General features: G+C 36.7%; 1 protein-coding gene across 1 annotated transcript in view; it reads right to left on the bottom strand.

The window, feature by feature from the left end:
• GLIS3 (GLIS family zinc finger 3) overlaps window positions 1–18,221 on the bottom strand; it is a 177,363-nt gene that overhangs the window by 113,785 nt on the left and 45,357 nt on the right. The gene's annotated exons all lie outside the window — the stretch shown is intronic.

Below are 18,221 nucleotides of genomic sequence, written 5' to 3'. Positions count from 1 at the left end.
CTAGGAGAGAACGCGTTCTTTTCACTCTGAATATAAAATTCTAACAGTGACAGAGAAGAAGGTATATGCTAGAAACTAATCTAATTTAGTCAACTTTTGCAGTGATGTGAGGTGTACAGCAAATCCTCCCTTAAAGTGACATAACCCGGTACTGCCATTCAGTGTACAGGCAATTCATGTACTTTAAAAATTTGAAAGAGATTCTGAAAATTATATAACCTTTTCTTTGTATGTCTTGCATAATGAGTCCTAAATTATTGTGTTTATGCAGATGGAAAATTATAGAGCTAAACATGGTCAACTGGATGGTGTAATGACAATATTTCAGAGAACTCAGATTTTTGTGTTACGCAATTAATTCCTGTTTTAATATTTCATAACCCTGAGTCAGAAACACTGTAGAGGAAAACATCAATTAATATCCTGCAAGTACAGTCAGCTACTTCTCCTTGCCTCTTAAACACCTTTGCATAGTGGACTCCTCAGAAAGATACTCCTGAGATTCCAAGTTTTGAAAAGAATTTTTTAAAATCCAGACTGCTATATATAGTAATGAAGATGTTCCATATCTCTGTGGAACACTAGCCACTAGTCTCCTGAAAACCATCATGCAGAAATATCAGGTTACCACCTCTGACTGGGAGTGATTCTATGTGCTTCAGATTTATTATAGAAATCCCAAATCTTCTGACAATCCTCTCAAAGAATGTGCTGAGGAGTATAATGAATAACTCTTTGCATTAGAAAGACTCACAGGACTTTGATCAGTGTCCCAGGAAGCATCAGGTCACAATGAACTGTACAAGCTGATTAGGGTTGACCATCATCAGTCTATGTGTAAGCACTGCTGTTGTCAATTGCCAAGTCAACCATAGCAAAATATACTCAGTAATAACCATTCATAGCTGGTGTGCTAACTAGGAGTTTAGCTACTTAATCTGTATTGAAGTAATTTTACGACTTTTCATCTATCAATCTAATTCAACAGAAAATTAAATCAAGCCATAGTATCTTGATAAAAGAGACTAATGACTTGCATGTTAGTGGTTCATTTTGTTGCTGGTTTCATAAGAGAAGCTCAGAACTCATATCTGAAACTAGTTGGAAAAATTTTTGTATTTTAAAAATCTGAGTCAACAGCCATGTGCATTTTAAATTAAAGGACACAGTACTTCTATTCTGTGAACTTTCTTTTCCATTCCATAGTCAGCCTATGAGTTTAATTACTGAGAATTAATTAAACAGATGAAATATTAAAAAAACCTGAACCTACCATCTTCTCCTTCTCCCTCCATTAAAATGGTCCAGTATTTTCATCATATTTGGTCTTGTACCTCCAACATGTTACTGTATACATCACACTGAGAATACACAAACCTGTGCAAACAATCCTCAGAAATGGGTAAGGCACATGCCCTGTAGAGTTCCTTTTCTCTCCCTGGATTAGGCACTTAAGAGATCATAAACCACTGCAGCAAATCACAATTCTCAGACATGCTGAGAAACTGAGGCCAAGGTGAAAGCTACGCTTTGTCAGACAACTTAAGAGCCTCTCAAGAAGCTCTCTTCTCTGTCAGCGCTTTATCTGTCCCAGCCAGGCAATCAATTACATGATGCCACATGGCAATGTCTCTTTTTTAATTAGGAACAGTCCAATCTAAATAAAATAACCAAGTTACAGCTGGCCACAGCTGTGCTCCCATAAATTAATATTCCAGGAGATGAAGAGCAAGCCTGTGAAGCTGACAGAGTAGCCTGGAACAACCAGGACACAGCTCATAGGATACAGCCCCTAGAATACAGCGGAGATCCTCATTCACTGCTCAGTCCTAATCCCTGCTTACCCTGCACCAGTCTTCATCCTGTATTGGATAGGAATCATGGTCCTTACCGCTCTCTTCTAGTTATTGCTTTTTAACCATTTGCCGATGGCCTGCTTAGGTTTCCATTCTAGCCCAAATCCAAATTTTCAGCACAGGCTCCTCAGATTGCTGTTTCAGCCACTGGATGCCAGATGCTCTTGACAAGGTTTTTGAAACAGAGCATTTTTTGGCTCCTTTGATCTGGACCATAATTTAACCTGATCATGATACCCGACTCTACCCATGACCATTGCCTAGGTCTGACCACTAGAACTATGTATATTGCCAATGGAGATTACCCAGACAGTTCCAGTATTATAACTTTAGGGACAATATGAAAGCTACACTTTTTTTTGTTTGGACTGGAAAAATGCACTTTTCTCTTGCCTCCCCTGTACTCAAAAACACCTGAGTTAATTCTGCTCAAATCTGAATACACACTAAGACTATAAGCGTAAATGATAAATGTTGTTGAAGTATCTACTCGAGAATGATTCTGTTTCTTGTTGTATTCTGCTTTCCTCTGTATTCTGACATTTTTTATTAGATCCACCTGATGTTTGTGTAGATAAGCACCACTACAAAAGACCTTTGAAGTACAAAATAAAGCCAATTATAATATAGAAGCACATGGCAGTCTGATCTATAAGATATGTGGATGTCAGTTTGGTAAAACACAGAGTTTAAAAAGAAACAGAGACCACTAAAAATGGGAGCTGCCTCTCACTGCAAACAGAATTCTTATGTGGATCACATCATCCAGCTGCATAAAGATCTAAGATTTTGGAGCAACAACAGATGCAATGACACATGCCCTGACATAATTATAATAAGGTTGTTTTCAACACATGGAAACTTCTGGGGCAAAAGAGTGCTGGCTGCTTATGCCTTTCCTTAAGAACTGGACTTTTAACCTGATGGCTGGACATTATCTTTTTTTTTCTTTTTTTTTTTTTTTCCTGTGGAGTGCTTTGAACTATTTAATACTTTACTGTTTGCAATGGACAAGTTACTCACTTGTTAACAAATGCCTTTCCTTTAGGGTACCAGACATCTCACACTTCCCACCATTGTTATACAACTCTTCAACCAGGATAACAGAGGCCTGTTCATTTCTAAACTGCTTAAAATTAGACAGCTAAAAACTGCAATTTATGGCCAGCCCTTCAGGTGGCTCAGTCCTGTTCCATGTCAAGGGCTTTTGAACTTCAGCTGCAGTTCGCTGGAGCCAAGGAACACTCTCTTCACTCAGCATCTTACTGCAAAGAGCTAAGCATCGCATGGTATGCAGTTCAGAGACTTCAGATTGTTCATTTACCTAACTGTGAATTCCTATTTGTGAGTCAGAACTGTTCAGCTTGAAAGCTGCTGTAATTAAGCTGACATGCCATTCAGTGACCTTGGCATAATCCTAATGAGATCTAAGTCACAGACAACAATTACTGGAAAAATAGAGGTACGGTTCAAACAAAGGAGAAAGTACTAACATTTTCCGTGAGCAAGATCAATGTACTTTACAGCAGAGAAACATAACAATTTGCTTTATCAGTTAAGTCTCTTTATGCACCACAAAAAGTGGCTTGTACCTGGATAGTACATCTGGCAACAGAATCAGGCAAACAAATTACTCTAGGAGATTAATTAACTGCAAACTGAGGCCTTTACAGCATTTCTTTCAACAGACAAAACACAATGCAGGCATGCCTTTTTTAAAAGTCAGCAATCAATACCACTCTAAGGTCAGCTGAGTCTTGTAGTTACCATTGTACACTGGCAGGTGAGGAAAAGCCACTTATCCATGCTGCTGTCATTCCCATTGATGGTCTCCTGCACAAAGTGAGAAGTCAGGTTTGTTCTCTATTTGAGAGATTATCAGCCCTTGAAACACAGAGGTATTTTCCTCTACTTACAACTAACTGAAAAGTGCATTTTAAAAGAACGTTACCATTTGATGGGTTTGTACAGCAGCACTGAAAAAGCTTCTATGTTTAAGAATGCTTTTATATCACTGCTGGCAGGTTTTATATTAAAAAAGGAAAATATATGTTAATGTCTTAATAAAACAAATAGTTGTTAAGCAGAAGCTTTTATACTCCTTTTATACTTTATACTCCAAGATTAGTATAAAAACCTAATGATGTTGTTAAGCAATAACAGCCATTTTTATCAGAAAAAGTCAAATGACAGGACAGCATATGCTGTTCTGTTATTTTGGCCTTATTTAAAATGTACAAATCCAGTTGCCAATTGGAATTTCAATCCAAGTTTAGCAAGATGAAAGTCTTGTTTACAGCTGTAGCACAGTCAGCTTTAGTTATTCTTAGAGGGCATGGTGATACTTGGGACTTGATTTCTGTTCAAATATTTCTGAATCATCCCAGTTTATCAAAAGAAATCTGTTATTCCTGTGAAAGAATTAGTGTCTTGCAACTTAGCTATTTATAGTGGCCTAAACCTGTGTTACTTTTCAATACACCTCTAGCAATCTAATTAATGTTCTGCCATCTATATGCCAGACGGTATAATTCCTCAAAAAAATGAGAGAAAAACTTGTGAACCTCCCCAACATGTGGGAATTCTGAAACATCACCACTTAAACCAAAGGGCATCCACACCAAGGCAACGTATTTTTATTACCACAAACCATGAAGGACCATATACTTGTCAAGTAGCCAAGACTGAGATACTTTGTTTGCTGTTCTAACAGGCAGCAAATGGAGCCAGCATGTTTTACACAAGAGATATTTTATGAAGCGATATCTATGACAAACAAAAACTGAGCTTTCTGAAATTGCTGTTCTCAAAAATCAAAATGTCTGTTTACACACACCTTATGAAGCAAAACTAAGCAAAACAGGTTTTAAATAGCTTCTTTACAGAAGAAAATGATTCATAACTAGCTCCAGATTCTAACACATGCACTTTTGTGGAAAGCCAATAAAGCCAAACTTCACATTTCCTGGGATGGATGTCCTGTGAGATAGGCGTATGGGCCACTATACACCTGCATGCTTCTCAGGATGCATGTCATTAACTTTTCTTGAATAATGAAACAATGGCATGATAAAATCCACCTGACCTCCTGAATACCACCAATAAGTTGTTCCAAGTGCTAATGACATTTTCACCAGGAGGCCACTTCAAGGACAGTCAGGTATTTCACTGTGAAGTGCTCAGCGTCCTGCAGAAAATACAGCAGAAACACCCTGGGGATCTTTGCTGTAAGGACAATGATCAAGCTCTTTGCTGCTTCCCTACCCTTCCATCCCATTTCTCACCTCAGCCACAAAGTTCTTACCCACAATCAACAGTTGATTTATAGCAAGGTTCAGGTTTTGCACCATGGGAACCAATGTATAAATTTAATAGATTAAAGTGCATTTTACAAGGTCATGATTAACTAGGAAAAAATACTTCAATTTTTAACAGAATTTTTTTTTCTAGCAATTATGATATGCTCCAGAATTTTCCTGTCAAAAAATGGGCATAATCTACAAAAATTGCCAAACATATTAAAAATCAGGCTTATTGAAAACCACCCAGGATGTTTTATGAGTTCCTTCTCATATGCAGTCAACATGTACACTTGCAAGCCATCAGGATACTAACAAGTACTTAGCAAGTTACTACCTATTAGTTGAGTTGTAGTATACCATATGTACATAACCAGTCTATTCCAAATGCAAAATAAAATGCATGTCTAACCTCAGGAGCTGTAGTGGACTAAGTGTTCAGAAATTATGATTTACCATGGCTTTGCAGGTGGCCAGCAACATGTAAAGGTCTGGTAAGACAATCATTTGAATTTGAATGCCCATACCCGCAGATTAGGTCATCCTCCGACACTACAAAATCTTGTATATAATTATATCAGCAAATGAAGAAAACTACAGTATTTTTACCTAACTTGAGAAGTTGTTCATCAGCTCTTCGCATCAACAACTCAAAGAAGTTTAGATGACCAAACATTGTTAGCAACTCTGGTGTGACCAGAACCAGAAGACAGAACCTCAGAACACAGCATTTTATCTTATCCTGCAGGCCAATATAGATAAAAATACTCAAAGAAAATAAATAAATAAAACTAACAAATAAATAAATACAACACACTTTGCCTGCTCCTTAGCAGGGACAGATGTGTTTCATTTACTGTTTTAGGTTTCCCAAAACATGTGTCTTTTCTACACAGATCAAATACTTCACAACTTCCTGTGCAACTTTAAGTAACATGTTTAAATTATTTTCTTCATCTGCATTTGTTTTTGAAGTGATGACTGTTTGGGGAGGAGGGTGTTATGGCAATGATACAATGTTTTATCAGATCATGACCTTGAAAAAATTAGTATTACTGTGAATTTATAGAATGGACAATTATTTTTCTGGGACTCAATTCAAAACGTTTTTCTTTGTAAAGATTTTAATCAACTTAAAAAGAAAAGCCTATCTGTTAATAAATTAGGTCCACCATTCATTAAGAGAAATTGCATTTTGTCTAAACTTTTAACTTCAGAAGGAAAAATATACAGTTTCTGGAAAGTCTACTGATAAAGCAAGCCAAAATACTGAGTAAGTTCACACAAAGAACCCCAAGTACCATTCAAAAATTGGAAGAGTTCGAGCTACTTAATTCAGGTTACTCTTACCATACAAAGGGATTTTAAAAAGTAGTTCTTTTTTTCAAAAAAATTTGCCTTCAATAAAAATGAAAACTCATGGAATACATAGCACCAGAAAGTATATATACCAAACCCACAGTAATGAGTCAGATTCTAAAACACTGACAGAACATTTCTTGTATCTTCCCCAGTGTCACTCAAGAGGTAAAATAACTGAGTCTGTGATTTTCTTCAGAACTTAATAAAGATGACCTTGTTGTTTGTATGGCTAATGTCACTAGTCCACTGAGGGAGGCTCTCAGGATCACTAAGACTGTACCTATATGGTCTTACACAGACAGAGGTGAGCTGACTCTGCCTAAGCTCTGAGCTTGCTGGATACATGCCAAAATAGATCAAAATGCCACATATCCATGATTAGTCTTGTGGACTGCTCCCACTGCACAGAATCTCACGAGGACTGTGAGGAGAAATTTTCACAACGAACACAAAATTGACTTAATCCTGTCTAGAAAGGTTGAAAATTGGAAAAAAAATGCAAATTGCAGGCATGCATAAAACAAGAATAGCCAAAACTGGTTTATTGTCCTCATCACATATAATGTAAAGCCTGCTAGCCTAATTTTCTTCTCTTCCGTGTGACAGCATGTCAAAGTCATACTACATACCCACGTCCTTCCTCCTTATCCTCTAGAGAAACAAGCAGCAGCTGCAAGAAACACCCCATGCAGGCAGCAGGTTGTCTAAGAAGACACACCACAGCATCTATTTCCAGTCTCTGCCACCAGCATAGTCTGTTACAGATATGTTCTACATCCATACACCCCCAGACATGCTCTCTGTATCCGCACCTGAGACATGATTCCCCCATGACATTTAAAAGCGAATATGCAGCTGCCTCACCCTGTTGCAACCTTGCCTTGTGTGCTCTGAGCCATTAAAGGCCTCATCCTTCTCAGTTATATTAGATACTATTTGAGGAAAAAACAGTATCTCAAGATAAGTCTTGAGAGACAGATAACCTACTAGCTTTCCTCATTTTCTGGGAATATAAATAGAGCAGAGTTTTGTCTCACTCTCCTTCCTTTATAAAGACTGCATTTTTACTGCAACAACTTCTCATAGTTATTCATCTTTACCAAAGCAGTTCATTCCCATCTTTTGCTCTTCTTCAAAAACTCCTAACATTTTTGAGCTAAAATTGTATTGGAACTTCACAATCATGGAAATCTCCAGGGTCTGGATGAACAAGTCCTTCCTACAGTCAATCAAGAATTCTCCTTATTCAGCTCCCTTTAGTCTTCTCTGTCTCCCTCAGGTTCAGAGAGTGACCAGTTATACCGTTTCCTTGCTGACCAGACACCATTTTTGCTTGATGGTAACAGAGGGTCTGTCACACCAGCAAAATACAGCATAAACTAGAAGGATACTAACATTTTTAGCCTTAGTTTACCTGCAAAAGCCCATGGTGATGGATTCAGTGACCCATCTCTTCTTACATAATGGAAAAAAAATAAAGTACCCACATACTAGTATAATGAAAGAAGTGTAAGAACTAAAGTTAGTAAAGAGAACCCGCTATGATGAGTTCATTTTTGCTGTCCTCTAAGCCTTGCAAAGACTATCTGCAACATATGACCACCATGCATCCTGCACTGATAGGCATTAAAGAAATGAAATAATTAACTCCAAAGCTTTTCACTGTGGGTGGCTGAAGGATGATGGGAGAAGATGAGTTTCCAAAGAGGCCATCACCATTTTTCAAGATGTGTGATGATTCAGACTCAGTACTTGAGATTAGTGTTGCATTCAGTGGCCCTTCAGCAACTCTTGACAACCTGAAGCAGAAGCAGCACACCTCTGCCTTCAGAGGAAATGTAAGCTCTCACAAATAAGCATGACAGACTTTTGAGAATCTCATCACAATTAAAGCAGATCAACAATCTTGCAGATGGCTTGCTTTTAATTTGGAACCAAACTATCCATTGATTCACAGAAATGCCACATTCCCAACACAGGCTTCACAGAGATTCATTTAACTGAGTTTAACAGTCTGAGTTTAACTGGTGATATGTTTTATATTTTCAATCACTCTGCCTGCAGAGCTATCAATTATAATGATTTCTATCGTATTTGCTCAATCTGTATGTCTCCTGCCGTGACAAGTTATGTGATAATGGACCTGCTTCACTGGTGCAGACAAAAAATCAGTGTCACAACTTAGCAACTCACATTGTTAATTTATACAATGGATTCAGACCACATTTGTCCAGGCATTCAAAAGCCAAGAGTCCTTGTGAGTCAGTCAGAGCTGAGCAGCCTTGTTTCTCAACAGTGGCTCATTTTTAAAAAAGGACTCTCAATAATCTCAGCAGTCTCAACATAAATATTCCTTAGTTCAGTTTATGCATAGCCCACTCCTTTAAACAAACAAAGCACACCTCACGTTCATGCCATCTACCAACTTCTGTAACAGATTACCATCAAATACCTTAAACAAGGTTCGACAAGTGTGTCTGAATCACTTGGAAACTGTAAGATCACAGGACTGAAACTTTGTCATACCAATTATGTAAAGCCACTGGAAAGAAATCCATGTATTTTTGCAAGCAGGCAAAGCAGGCTTTTCATGGAACAAAAGAAGCCCTGTCTTTTTCTATTATATGACAACTCCTAATTAGAATCAATGATTTTTTATTGTTGGCCCAGATAAGCTTGTTTGCATAGCTGTATTTTCTTAAAACAGAAATCTGAATGTTACTAGGAAAATACATCCATCGGCAGTACAACAGACCTTGAAGAAGAACACTGGCATTGCCTGATATTTACATCTTATTAACCCTGGAGACAATTCTGCAAATGTTGAACAGTAAAGAATACAGTAAAGAGCCAAAGCAATTTAATTTTGTTTCAGCATATTTATAGAAATGTATGAAGAGTACCCATAAAGGCACGTTGTCATCTTTTTCTTGAGCTTATGCCAGCTGATGACCAATAGAAAGCATTCAAAGAGGGAGAAAAGAGAGGGAGGGAAATTATTTATAACTCTTTGTATCAAGCACACTGCTTCATGGACAGATGAGGAACATTACATTTCAACATATCATGCAGAAACAGCTCTTAAAAAAGAATTTCCTACCACAGTGACATCTCTCTAAAATGATTCACTTGTGATCTTGAACTTTGTAATGATGTGTGTTAATTCTCCAGAGCTGAGTACTCATGGAATAAAGTTGCTATATAACCTTAAATATGATGGTAAGAAAGTATCAAACCTAAATGAAAATAGTCTTTAATAAACAGGAAAAACAAGCACTCTGAGTAGATAAATGTGATACCAGAAAACAGTCACCATGTGGTTATACCAAGGTTTAGCAAACCCAGATGCATTGAAGAGAGCCGAGTCCAATGCTAGTTCTAGACAAAACAGTCACAGCATCCTCACTAGCTCCTCTCTCTGAATTTCTTCTCAGTTAGTTCAGCACTCTACACAGACACAGACTGGGCCTTCACATTGACTACCTCTAAAAAGAACTCCCTGTTTCCACGCAGCCTTGTTCAGAAAGCAGTTATTTAGGCCCTGTTAACACAAGATCAACAGCAATTGCATTTCTGTAACGGAGGACTCCACTGCACTGGCTGTATTGGTAATACCCTTGTCCAGGAAGCCTATTTCAACCACTTATAGGGAGAGCCCACTATCATCATCTTCTGGACAGTGCTTAATCCTTACACTGTCCAAGTCCTTTGGAAACCTACCTTGCAAGTACCTATCTGTAAAAGTACACAAGCTTTTAGCATCTGCTAAATGCCACCTCAGCTAATTGGGACTACAACGGCAGTAAAATAGAATTGCTTCAGGGATCTGAGTGAATCAGCTGATTCTTGTCTTCCTCGGTCTTTGGGCTACTGTGCTGGAGGCTGAGGGGAGACCTTATTGCTCTCTACAACTACCTGAAAGGAGGTTGTAGCCAGGTGGGTGTCAGTCTCTTCTCCCAGGTAGCAAGTGATAGGACAAGAGGAAATGGCCTCAAGTTACACCAGGGGAGGTTTAGACTGGATACTAGGAAAAATTTCTTCACCAGAAGGTTGTCAAGCATTGGAACAGGCTGCCCACGGAATTCACCATCCCTGGAGGTATTTAAAAGATGTGTAGACTTGGTGCTTAGGGACATGGTTTAGTGGTGGACTTGGCAGTGTTAGGTTTATGGTTGGACTTGATGATCTCAAGGATCTTTTCCAACCTAAATGATTCTATGATTCTATGTAAATATGTGTATAAACCTGTGTTCAAGACATGCTGTTGAAATCAATGGAATCAGTGAGTTGTGTGTCACTGACTTCAGTATTCTGCCTGAAAGAATCTCACTAAAGTCTATGAGACCATTACTCTGCAACTTACGCTTTAAAAATTCACAGGACCAGTCCCTTCTGTTGATTACTTTAAGAATTAAGTCAGTAAAAATATCATAAACTAAATCTGAACGCTGAAAAAAAAGTCAAGGAATACTTTAGCATGTCCAAATGCTTCGGAATATATTTGCAATTGGTTTGCAACATATTTAACTAGTGCAATCATACTTGCACAAAAAGGTACGTGGCATTTTTCCATTTCTTAATTACTCTGTACAAATAACCCAATGACTGTTCTATGATACTTAATTCTCAACATCTGTTTTTAAAGCCTATGTTCACAGATAAACCATCAGACTTAGATGTCTGGGATGTTCTCCACAGAGCACCAGAAGCATTAATTAAACCTCTAATCCTTAGGAAATCAGTGTCAATCACATGAATAAAAGCCAACGGTGTGTTTACCTTTGCTTAAAACTGTATTTCCTTTCTGAAGAAGTTAACATTGCAATGCACAGTATAATCTAGTAACTAGTTCCCTCTACTTCTCTTTTCCTTTCTTTAAAACAGAATCATGTTTTCTGGGAATGGTTCCTGTCTGTTTCTGTTGTGACTTTATCATAACTTGCATTTTCTGTTTTCCCATCAGATATTGTTAGGCTTTTCTATCAGTAACTGGAAAGCTTCATAGTTTACTTACTCTGTTCCTGATACAGGTCCAGCCATCAATCAAACACGGATGCTGAAAACGCAAAGTAAAACTGGCAGAAAAGTGCAGAAGCTATCTAAAAAGATTTTATGGCTTGGAGAGTAATCCAATTTCCAAATACTTCACACAGACGTGCTCCAGAACTACAACCTTAGCATTAGCCCCCCAGCTGTGAGTTCAAGTAATTTTCTAGTTTAAAACCAAAACCAAAGACCAACCTCTAAATTTTCTGTAATGGAAATTTTGGCAGATACAAAGTTTGATTTGGGATTCCACATTTCAAGTAGATGAAATTTTTAAAAGTGCATCATTTTTTTAGCTTACCATTTATTTATAGTTTGATACAGTAATGAAAAAAATCTCAAAAATGTTCCATTAAAATCATGCTACAGGGAAATGAAAATAAATAAAACATAATATTTGTGCCTATCCATAAGCACAAAGAGGTAATAAATTAGAAACTCTTCCACACAAACATAAGTATTTGTGCAATTAGGAATGTTCACTGTTATTATTGGATACTTCACAGTCATGTTCTGGATTACAGTGAAACTAAAAAGATGCCTGTTTGAAAAAGTTCATTAAAAAACTGTCTTAAATTTTCCAAATATCTAAGTCAAAAGGCAAGATAAGCTGGTTCAAATACTTAACAGGAAAATCAAATTATTCATTAGAAGAACAAGAATAAAATTAGAGGTTTCATAAATATTATTCTGTAACATAAAATATGGTTCTCTGGCTATCATTTTTCACTGTCACCAGTTCTACATCTAAATGTAGAAAGGAGTTTGCTTTGCATTTTTGAAGCATAAAGAGATACTTTGATATTAAAGGTCAGTACTTTGGATACCACAAGACTTCAGGTGCTCACTGAACTCAAGTGGAAGTTGTGCATCTTAAGCAGCCACAGGAAAAGCACATATCATTTCATTTTGAACTATGGATGCATTATGTATTTTACACTGAAAGAATAATATTAAAATAGCATTAATACGATTGCTGAGAGGTAAGATTTATTAGCTTGGGCTAGATGCCGTCTGATGCAATTACATGAGTTTGAGCTGTTTGTGGAGGCACACTCACAATAATTTGCTTGTCCTTTAAACAGCTAAAACATCATAATAAAAATCAGTGGGTTACTAAGATTGCACAAACTTGTGAGAGTTAGGAAGTCTTAGCTTTATGGTTGCAAATTAAAACTCAGCTTTTCTATGTCTATACACCATGATATAGCCTAATTACTCACACATCTCTGCCTTTTCCATGGTAGTTATGTTTCAGTTAGTTTACTGAATTCATGAAAAAATGGGCAAGAGGCAACTATAAACTTGGTGTTTTCTAACTTTCAGTAACTTGACTCTACAATTAAATTACTGTTCTTTTAACAGTAAGACTAGGTGCTCAATTTCTACTTTAGCGTAGTGAAAAATTCTTCTGCAAGCATGTAAGCAAAAACAAATTCAAAAATTTTTATAGTTTCTATTTTGTCAAGACTTCAGTGTAATATAGGATTTGATATGGTCTTTCGTATCATCAAGAAACAGTGGCATGTACTGTACATAAAATACATAGTACAGGCCATATGTAACACATCATATGAAGGCACACTGCTGAAGTCTGAAGATGGAAAAAAATTCCCAATCATTTTTACAGAATCCATTTCTGTTTTTAATCAAAATTTCATCTTGAACACAATCTTCCAAGCACATGTTCTTCAAATAGCACAAACACAACTATCTAAATACTCGTGCTCACCTGAAGATGTTTACTCGTGTCTCAAAGAAGCATTATATAAATGTTTTAAGTTTTATGGTCTTTTTTTTTTTTAACCATACCTTCTGTTTTATGTGCTTAGTAGACTGATGTGCTGTGGGATAATTTCAGATATTTAGCAGATGTTAAATGGATGTTGCTTCAAATCTGACAGGAATACTAGCAATTTTATTGGTTTAAATCATATCAAGCAGCTGTGATAAAAAGTGCAGTATATGTATTATTATCCCATACTTTAAAATAGTGATGGCATTGTGCTGAAGCATAGCTCAGAACTTACAGAAAGCAAAAAGATAGAATTCAGTTTCAAAAGGGGAAGCATTCTTAATGTACCTGAACAAAACTGCAGAGAGCCTGAAATTGATCTCTAACAACATGCTGTTGCTATTTACACCAGAATAAATATATTAAGTTTATTATTTGCATAGCATGACAATAAGGCTAATTAAGTACCTTTTATTGCAGCTGAACTTGAAAAGTACAAAAATACTCACTACAAAAGAAGGAACGAACACCGAGTAGAAAATAAATAAGCTCACAGGTACAGCCAAAGAGAGCAAAAGATCAGCATTTGCCAACTGCTGCTGTGGAGTTTCCACAGCCACTAGGAATTCTCTTTTCTTCTGATCCAGAAGAAATCTAAGGGAACCTTAGATATCATTGTGTGGTAACTGCTGGCAAACGTTACAGATTTTATCTTAACTACTGGCGTACTAACTGCTTGCATTTCAACATAAATTTTTCATTCACCTTTTTCTTCTCTAACTTATTCCTACAAAGTACAAGCTAATGCATAGATTAATAAATAAATACAACACATTTGAACATGCCATACCTACTTCATATAAAGAAGTTTAGGAATAGACACTAAATATATATTAACATGTCATGAATAATTTTTTTTAGTCTTTAAACCAGGTCATTGAAAAGAAGAATGCATTCCGGATGCAGTAAGTTGGAATAGAACCTGAAAGATGTTTTAATGAACTCTAAGGGAGCCCAATACATTTTAATAGCTATTTAATGAATTCCTATTCCAAACAAGTCAACTTCAGGTGAGGCCTCTTGCATGCAGGTACTCTTCAACTTCACAAATTTCTATGTAATAAAGCAAGGCCAAGCATACTCACCTACTTTGGCTGCCAATATAAAACAAAATGCAGGACTCCATGAAATTAATGCTTTTTAAAATCAAAGTGTATTTTTTAGAATAAGAACAAATCGTCTACAAATGTGCAGGAATGAAAAATAACACCATGATTTTTCAGTAAACAGAGAAAGTATATTGGATCAAATTGCCAACACCTAATCTGAACATGCAGCTTCGGCAGCAAATTCAGATAAAGCTGGAAAAAAAGAGCCTGATTCACAGAAAAACAACAATACAAAACAAATCTATCACGATCAGTATGCAATTATTTTCCACTCCACCCTACTTACCTTTGTACAGAGCGACAAGTATGTTCTGAGTTTTTGACCTTAAGAATGCCTGACTTCAAGTTTGGATCTGATTATCATGATCGTCACACGTTTTTATGTGCTGCTATCTTATTAATACTCACCCTACAACACTTTATCTTCCAGAATCAAAGACGACTGCTCATCCAGAACAAGAAGGAACTAATGACTAGAGTATCGCTTGTAGCTATAGTTTATCACTTCAAATTTTTGTTACATAGATAAATAGAAACTAGTCCCTATGTGGCAAAACAAATGCTGAGGTCAAAGGAATACTCTATTTTGCTCTGATTTTAACTATAAGCACATCCAGTACTGCAGTTCTAGCTGTCCTTCAAGTCTCTTCTCAAATACATGATTTCATCATCACAGACCAATAACACAGAATATTAAAATTATTTTATCAAGTTCAGCTTATGATTAGCTGTGCATCTGATTCCGCATTATCTCTATTAGTGTTACAATAATGCAACTTAGAAGTAACCCTGACCTTGTATTACTAAAACCTTGTAAAGCTTGCTGAACTCTCACAGCAATCCATTGGGATACACAACACAGTATATAATAATACACTTTCAACACTCAGCTGCACAGAAACAAGTACTGCATGATAAATATACCGACTAGCACCCATTGCAATATATGCTTAATGAGAAGATTGTCTCTTGCAAAATGTTAGGAACCATCAACACATACAATGCTCACACAATGACTAGTGTATGATGTCACTAAGGTGACTAGTGTAACTGGCTGTCTTTGATTATAGGATGTTTTGATATGTTACATTAAGACCTATTACTTCTGCTATGTTCTCTGTAGTAAATCTGGTTGGTTCACATAATAGATGTGTATGTGGCATTTTTCCTTCCCTGTCTGGTCTACTAGACTGCCTCTTACTAGTGTGCAAACTGCAGTGGACATAAGACCTTTACTTTATAACGATTTTAGAGAAAGAGGCATCCTACATGTAAAACCAGAAAATAAATTATAGAAAGACCCTAGGTGGACAAATAAAGATCATGAAGGGATTGTTTTGATTTATCACTTAAATGCATAAATTCATACAGGTTTGCTGAAAAGTTTCAGATTTCTTTTGCATAATTTTTTGTTAATTACAGGAATAATACTTCATGATTATCTTGCCCAAAGTGTTCTCCCTAATACCTCACTTAAAATCTCAGTTTAAAACCTTAAATTGTATTGATATGATTGTAAATTTCACTGCTTGGTGAGAAAGTCATGAAGTCTGGCTGAAGTACAGTTTCCTAAATATATTGAGAGACTTCCAGACCATGGCCCCCTGACATTAGAAAGCCAAATACGTTTTTCCAAATTCACACCATTTGTGAAATGGTAAAGGAAGAAAGCAGAAAGCTGTTTCACTCAAACCCTGCTAAAGAATGCCATTTCTGCATGCTTGTCCCAAGAAAGCGGGCCTATGTTCCAGATTTACACTGACAGTATAGGGGTTATCATGTCACCCTGAGTATTTTTGCAATTCATTAGACTTCTACACATGAAAGCATGATAAGCATGTGGCTGCGGCTTCTGATATGCAAACTTCATGGCACTTGGCACTATCCAGCAATACTTGCTGAAGTTCAGCAAAATTAATCACACTTTTTAATGTTTATGAAAGCAATCACTCTTTGAGAAGCTCATATAGACACTTCTCATTTTTTTTGTGACACAGCATGACTTGACACACACTTTAGTTTAGGTTTAGTAATCTCAAAAACGTTATCAAATGAAGTACCTTATCCATTTAAACATTAACATATTTATCATCAATGAATGATGATTCCTTCGAAGCTAAGGACTCCTCAAGGAGGCCTCATACTCATGAGAAGGTCACTGTAAGAACCCTTTCTAAACAGGCAGGGCAAGGAGTACAGAGTGCTACTAACACAATGTTTTCCCCAATCTTACTGGATCCCTCATTGTAACTCTCCTACTAGAAGGACGCTGGGTACTCGCATTATTCTTTTTCCAGTGCTCTTTCACCATTCCTGCCCTCTTTCTTCATATAGTCGTCTGTTCTCACTCATCTGCTGATGTCTGCCTCCATCTCTTTTTTTCCATGTGCTATTCCCTTGAAAAATTACTTTCTTGACTCCTAATGGTTCTTTTTTCTCCTTCTCTCTCTCCCCACAAAGCTGATGAGAAATCCCTGAGGAGGAACTGAAATTAATGGTAATATATCTGGAGAGCAGAAAAGAGAATATTATGGAATTAAAAAAAAAATAAAATACTCAGCAGAGAGCCTGAGTTCAGGCTCTGGTGTGACAAAAGGGAAGGATAAAGAGTCTTCTTAGCATCGTGACACAATCTCTACCAGGTCCTTTAAATTCAAGAGAGAAATCTGGGAACATATCTGCTCTCCCTGAAGGAGATTGGCCCTTTGAAGTAGCAAAAGTGAAACAAAAAAATTTCCTCTGTCTACCGAAAAAACATCTGCATCATATTAAGAAAATTATTCAACTAGGCACACACTGAAATAGACTCCTACCATCAATATATATTTCACAACATATAAACAAATATGTTGTTTTTCAAGTGAATAATAATCAGCAGTTATTCCTAGAAATTATATATTCATTGTTCTGTTAGGTTATGCTGAGCACTGGAAACAGCACTGGTGAGGCTGCTTTCTGCTGATACTCAAAAAGCACTTAATAAGGGTAAGCTAATCATCATCCAAAATACAGACTATATGTAAGGCCAATCAAGAATCTGAATTACAGAGATTATAGATGGTTCACTGGCATCTAAACATAAACTGATTCTAGGGTTTACTGGCTAGATTGCTACCCCATGTGATTACATATGTGTGAAACTGACTTGCAGTGACCCTAAGAAAAACAGCAAGAAAAACATGACTTTGGGGGTTGAATGCTCACAGCTAGTAACAGAGAAACTGTTACGTGTTTTATTCCTACTGTATTCATGGAAACAGGGCTGTGGGTCTGTTTTTTGTTAGTAATAAAAAAAAACAACGGCTTTAAAAAAATACCCAACTCTTCTTAGTTTCTCATGGTAACATTATGGAAGATCCTGAAAATTCCTCAAGTCAAAAAGGAGTAACACAATGCAACAATATTTCAGGATAAATTGTGCCATTTATTCAGCAGCACTTTTCCTGCACGTATCCTTCATGCAGGATGGTACTTAAGTTTTGCTTTATGACAGTCTACCATGTCACTTTTGCAGTCTACAGTAAAAGTTTATAAATTTAGAAAATAAAATTTTGTCTAATCCCATCTGTCGGTACATATCAAATTAAAGAATAGCTTTGCTTTCTATCTAGGTGGAAAGATGCAGCAGTCATTCATTCACACAGACTAGTTAAAAAAGCACACCATTAATGAGGAAAAACAAAGGCAGAATTACAGCTTCTCTATATTTTCATGAGTAATATAGAGCTTTTTATTGGTGAGAGAGACAGAATTC

This window comes from Harpia harpyja, chromosome Z (assembly GCF_026419915.1).
Source record: "Harpia harpyja isolate bHarHar1 chromosome Z, bHarHar1 primary haplotype, whole genome shotgun sequence".
Taxonomy (NCBI): domain Eukaryota; kingdom Metazoa; phylum Chordata; class Aves; order Accipitriformes; family Accipitridae; genus Harpia; species Harpia harpyja.
Note: the sequence above shows the minus strand (reverse complement) of the source record. Positions and strands in the feature narration are given on the sequence as shown.